Below are 7,041 nucleotides of genomic sequence, written 5' to 3'. Positions count from 1 at the left end.
TGCAAAATTATAGTTAAAGGCAGTTCATCATTGAATTCAGTTATGTCATCTCTGTTCAGTTTAAATAGTGTCGGTGCATTTATTTGCAATCAAGTCAACGATATCGCTGTAAATGAAGTGACCCCAACTAAGCAAGCCAGAGACGACAGCGGCAAGGAACCGAAACTCCATCGGTGACAGAATGGAGAAAAAAAACCTTGGGAGAAACCAGACTCAGTTGGGGGGCCAGTTCTCCTCTGACCAGACAAACCAGCAGTTCAATTCCAGGCTGCAGCAAAGTCAGATAGATGTGCAGAAGAATCGTCTGTTTCCTGTGGTCTTGTCCTGGTGGTCCTCTGAGACAAGGTCTTTACAGGGGATCTGTATCTGGGGCTCTAGTTGTCCTGGTCTCCGCTGTGTTTCAGGGCAGTAGAGGTCCTTTCTAGGTGCTGATTCACCATCATGTCTGGATACGTACTGGATCCGGGTGACTGCAGTGACTCTCTGATCTGGATACAGACTGGATCTGGTGGCCACGGTGACCTCGGAACAAGAGAGAAACAAATATTAGCGTAGATTCCATTCTTCTAATGATGTAGCAAGTACATAGGGTGTTATGTAAAGTGTTTCCGGTTCCGATTTACCTAATTAAGGCAGCTTAAAAATCCTTTTACGGATTTGGATATTAAAAGCATATCAGTATGTTATGTGTATTCCAGGTTAAAGAGATGGGTCTTTAATGTAGATTTAAACTGCAAGAGTGTGTCTGCCTCTCGAACAATGTTAGGTAGGTTATTCCAGAGTTTAGGCGCCAAATAGGAAAAGGATCTGCCGCCCGCAGTTGATTTTGATATTCTAGATATTATCAAATTGCCTGAGTTTTGAGAACGTAGCGGACGTAGAGGAGTATAATGTAAAAGGAGCTCATTCAAATACTGAGGTGCTACCATTCAGGGCTTTATAAGTAATAAGCAATATCTTAAAATCTATACGATGTTTGATAGGGAGCCAGTGCAGTGTTGACAGGACCGGGCTAATATGATCATACTTTCTGGTTCTAGTAAGAACTCTTGCTGCTGCATTTTGGACTAGCTGTAGTTTGTTTACTAAGCGTGCAGAACAACCACCCAATAAAGCATTACAATAATCTAACCTTGAAGTCATAAATGCATGGATTAACATTTCTGCATTTGACATTGAGAGCATAGGCCGTAATTTAGATATGTTTTTAAAGATGGAAAAATGCAGTTTTACAAATGCTAGAAACGTGGCTTTCTAATGAAAGATTGCGATCAAATAGCACACCTAGGTTCCTAACTGATGACGAAGAATTGACAGAGCTTTCTGAATTTAGCAGTAAGAAATTACTCGTCATCCAATTTTTTATATCGACTATGCATTCCATTAGTTTTTCAAATTGGTGTGTTTCACCGGGCCGCGAAGAAATATAGAGCTGAGTATCATCAGCATAGCAGTGAAAGCTAACACCATGTTTCCTGATGATATCTCCCAAGGGTAACATATAAAGCGTGAAGAGTAGCGGCCCTAGTACTGAGCCTTGAGGTACTCCATACTGCACTTGTGATAGATATGATACATCTTCATTCACTGCTACGAAATGATGGGGGTCATAAAAGTACTATTTAAACCATGCTAATGCATTTCCACTGATGCCAACAAATTGTTCAAGTCTATGCAAAAGAATGTTGTGGTCAATTGTGTCAAACGCAGCACTAAGATCCAATAAAACTAATAGAGAGATACACCCACGATCAGATGATAAGAGCAGATCATTTGTAACTCTAAGGAGAGCAGTCTCATTACTATGATACGGTCTAAATCCTGACTGGAAATCCTCACATATACCATTTTTCTCTAAGAAGGAATATAATTGTGAGGATACCACCTTTTCTAGTATCTTGGACAGAAAAGGGAGATTCGAGATTGGTGTATAATTAACTAGTTCTTTGGGGTCAAGTTGTGTTTTTTTTTATAAGAGGCTTAATAACAGCCAGTTTGAAGGTTTTGGGGACATATCCTAATGACAATGAGGAATTTATAATAGTCAGAAGAGGATCTATGACTTCTGGAAGCACCTCTTTTAGGAGCTTAGATGGTATAGGGTCTAACATACATGTTGTTGGTTTAGATGATTTAACAAGTTTATACAATTCTTCCTCTCCTATAGTAGAGAATGATTGGAACTGTTCCTCAGGGGGTCTATAGTGCACTGTCTGATGCGATACCGTAGCTGACGGCTGAATGGTTGCAATTTTATCTCTAATAGTATCGATTTTAGAAGTAAAGTAGTTCATAAAGTCATTACTGCTGTGGTGTTGGGAAATGTCAACACTTGTTGAGGCTTTATTTTTCGTTAATTTAGCCACTGTATTGAATAAATACCTGGGGTTATGTTTGTTTTCTTCTAAAAGAGAAGAAAAGTAATCAGGTCTAGCAGTTTTTAATGCTTTTCTGTAGGATATGTTACTTTCCCGCCAAACAATACGAAAGACCTCTAGTTTTGTTTTCCTCCAGCTGCGCTCCATTTTTCGGGCTGCTCTCTTTAGGGTGCGAGTATGCTCATTATACCATGGTGTCAAACTGTTTTCCTTAACCTTCCTTAAGCGTAAAGGAGCAACTGTATTTAAAGTGCTAGAAAAGAGAGAGTCCATAGTTTCTGTTTCATCATCAAGTTGTTCTGAGGTTTTGGATATGCTAAGGAATTTGGATACATCAGGAAGATAACTTAAAAACTTAGTCTTTTGTGGTAGAAGTGATGTTTCTTCGATACTTGTAACAAGAAGTAGAATTTACAATTTTGGCTATGTGAAGTTTGCACAGAACTAAATAATGATCTGAGATATCATCACTTGGCTGAATAATTTCAACACTATCAACATCAATTCCATGTGACAGTATTAAATTCTAGAGTATGATTTCGACAATGAGTAGGCCCTGAAACGTGTTGTCTAACACCAATAGAGTTCAGAATGTCTATAAATGGTGATCCCAATGCATCTTTTTCATTATCAACATTGATATTAAAATCACCAACTATTTTATTGTATACAGTAGCTAGTACAAACATAATAGGGGATTTATCATTAACATTTGTTTATCTGGATAATGTTATATGTAGCACCATTACTTCAAACGAGTTATACTTGAAGCCTGCCCTCTGAGAAATCCTGAAAACGTTGTTATAAATTGAAGCAACTCCTCCCCCTTTGCCTTTTAGACGTGGCTCGTGTTTATAACAGTAATCTTGGGGGTTGGACTCATTTAAAATAATGTAATCATCAGGTTTTAGCCAGGTTTATGTCAAACAGAGCACATCTATATTATGATCAGTTATCATATTATTTACAAAAAGTGTTTTCGTAGAAATGGATCTGATATTCAATAAGCCAAGCTTTATCAATTGTTTATCCATATTGCATTTGTTTTTTATTTGTTGAACCTCAATTAAATTGTTAACCTTAACTTGGTTTGGACGTTTTTTGTATTTTCTAGTTCGGGGAACAGACAGTACAGTAGATACAGTAGATCAGGTTACACTGGTGAGGGAAGATTGTCAAGCTTCAAAGGGAGGTGTGACAATAAAACTAATTTCTAGCTCTGAGTGAATAGAAGAAAAGTTAGCAAATTGCCTGTTTACTCTCTTCTAAGTTCAAATGATCAAGTCATCTGTCTGCACCCACCATTCTACCTCTGGCACTCAAACATTTTTGGAGGACCATGGGGAAAGAGATGGAGAAATTGGAAATGGAAGAGGTGGAGAGGATGTGTGCACATGCATATGTAATACAATAAATGTGCTACATCGTGCTGAAAAGTCTTGGCACGATGCACAAGGAAGATGACACGTCTGGAGCAGAGAAAGAGCCCATGATAAACTTGCTATTATCTTTTTCAAATTTAAGACACTGAGAGAGATCCCTGAGCCTTACTGAATAAATATGCAGACAATCTGTCATTCTGTCTGCTGGTTTCCAACTCTGATGAATGCAGAGTGATGAAGAGCTCATTCACTTTGAAAAAAGAAATGGGGAGATAAACAATATATTATCTAGAGTAAGATTCGGTGTGCTTAAATGAGAATATTTATGTGTTTATTGTTTTTAGTTTTTTGATGCAGTGGTAAAGCTCAGTAGTTCTGTAAATTCATTCAAAAGGTCACTTTTTCGCTTTTGTTTCAGTGGATTTTGCATCCCCCTTTCTCATTTCACATCTCTTACTCTTCATGTTATTCTTCTAAATTAGTGGATTCATAGTAATAAAACTTACTTGCACTATCTCTCCTTGTAAAAGATAAAAATAAAAATTAAAGTCCATCTAAGTTGGCTAGCTTTCATTAGTTATCTTATCTGTGGGTTGTATCTAGAATTCTACAGTATAGTGAAGTAGCACTGCAAGAATACATTAATCTAAATAAATGTAGATAAAAGAGAGAGACTGCATGTGTGAGTTACTTGCATCTGTATTATTGAGTATTCAGACTGACCAAGGGATAAAATGGTTGTAACCTGCACATCTCTGGACTTTATTTTCTGTTTTTTTTTTTTTTTTTTTTTTTTTTTTTTTTGATGTTATTGATTTAGAGAGTCCAGTGCCTTAAAAATGTTTCAGCTTTATCAAAAGTCCTTTTTATGTTGTCTTTATGTTGGTTTCTTTCTTTTATGTGAATTTCTGTTTGTGTTTTTTCTCTCTCCTTTTTTTCTCTCTAGTCATTTATGTGTGTACAGTATGTGTGTTTGTCAGGGTTGTGTACCACAACCTCAAAATGATATGAGAATGTGAATTAAATTTGTAGAACATAAGATGTGTAATTATAATTCAAATGTGAATTTAAGTAAGTAAAGTTAAACTTTAATTTAAATATATCTGCAGGTTTTATTATTAATTATATTTTAATAATAATAGTGCAAAAATAATTTATCTCTGTATGATTTAAACATAAACTAGTCATATTCCAGAAATATTGAAATGATTGTAATAATCAATGCTTAAAATGCCACCTATAGGAGGGTTTTATTTAATTTATATATTACTTTATTTAATAAATCATACTTCATTTTATGAACTATAGTGGAAAAGCACTTCATGTTGTGTATTTACCCGATTATATACATTAGGCAGTCAAAATTCTAAATCACCAGAACATTTATTTTCTAACTCCAAATTTAACGTCTCATGGGGCTCAGATGTATTTAAATTCAAACTCAAGAACTGAAAAGGAACCCATTCAAAACTTCCAAACTTTGGTCAACCCTGATGTCTATGTGTTTCAAAAGGTGAATGCCTCTGTGCTACAAAATGTAATATATATAGTTGGTTTAGCGAATAAAGTTGTAGACCTCTAAACCTCTCTCACTATCTCTTTCTGTCATTTATCCCTGCACTCTCATCTCAGTTCCTGATCAAAGCTGGATATTTATGCATTCTGCTCATCAGCATGGGTTGTTTTTCCACTTTTTAGCTGTGGAAATGCTGGCAGATTCTGGCGGGTGATCACTAAGTCTGGACTCAACAGCCTCAATCACATGGCAAATATTTGATTGATTTATTTCTGTTTCTAAACTTTAATTAAACCAACTTGCTTAATCATTGAACTGAGGACCCCAAAAATTGAGTCAATTTTAACCAACAGTTGTTTGGTTGTGTGCAAATATGTTAATCACAGCAATATAGCAGCAGGGATTAAAATTATAGCACTTCATGTGCCTTGTTAGAAGAGGCAAAAGAAAAATAAGTAGAGTCTACTCAAATGAAATATAGAAGAACAGTGTCTTTCATAGATCGCTCAATGAGAGGATGGAGAAGAAACTCTCCAAATAGGTGTTTTTGCTCTCTCTCTCTATACCTAAATTCCCATCATCCCCTCATAATGAGCTGTCTTTCATCTGTAATATGTAAAGTGTCAGAGAAAAGATTCAAAGAGACAGACTTCAAAAGCATTGGCATGGTTAGGAGTTGAAAAGAGTCCGCCTCATCTTTCTGCTTAAGAGCATCAGTCTGAAGACTGATTCATCTATGGTTTTTCTTATGGATTCATCTTAACACACAGATACAAAAATAAATGTGAATATGCCAGGTTATTCAATTAAAGGATTATCCCATTCAAATATGGAAACCATCCCATCTAGTGGGCTGTTAACTACTGCGGCCAAATTATTGAGCCAGTAGGTACACTTCCCCTTACATTTTTGATTGAACTAAAGCAATAATTTGTATTGTGTCCTGGTTTGGTTTGGTTTGAACAACAATTTTTTTTATATAGATTCAGAAGACTTGAGATAAATATCTATCTATATATATATATATATATATATATATATATATATATATATATATATATATAGATAGATAGATAGATAGATAGATAGATAGATAGATAGATAGATAGATAGATAGACACACACGCACACACACATTCATTTCTTTGTTTTTGTTTTGTTTTTCTTTTAAAGTTACAACTAATTACCAGCAGAGGTGTGAGCAATCATAACATAACACTTTAGGATCTAATATGCATGGTGTGTGGCTATGAAATAACATGTAAATTTCAGACTATTAATAGCAGGAGCAATTATAGGGTATTCATTAATTATAGGGAACAGTCATTGCAGGAGTGATTTCAGCTTTGGAGAGGTCAGACGGTTTTGCAGTGGTCTCAAGTATGGTTTTTAACTTTTTCTGAGAGTGGTTGTGGGTTCAAAAGTTTTTTGGCTGACTTTTCTTTATAGACATAAGAAAATTGCAACTGTCTATCAGCATATGTATGTCACTAACAGGGCACATGTGGTTGAATTGTATTTTGTGACTTGACTGGAACAGAGAGCGGGCTGCGGATGAGCGATAGTGAAGTGGAAAGGTGCACAGAGAGCTTCTGTGACACCTGAGCTACACTTTAATAATTGGCGACCCCTGATTTACAAATCCCAAGACTTTGCACTTGTCTAGTTATATAACAAAACTTATATATTTGCTCTTGGCATCCCTTTCTAAGACAGAGAAAGAGGTTCATTGTAAATCCACACCGATCTAAGCTAAACTGCTGTT

The sequence above is a fragment of the Carassius gibelio genome, chromosome A23 (assembly GCF_023724105.1).
Source record: "Carassius gibelio isolate Cgi1373 ecotype wild population from Czech Republic chromosome A23, carGib1.2-hapl.c, whole genome shotgun sequence".
Classification (NCBI taxonomy): Eukaryota; Metazoa; Chordata; class Actinopteri; order Cypriniformes; family Cyprinidae; genus Carassius; species Carassius gibelio.
This window is presented reverse-complemented; position numbering follows the sequence as displayed.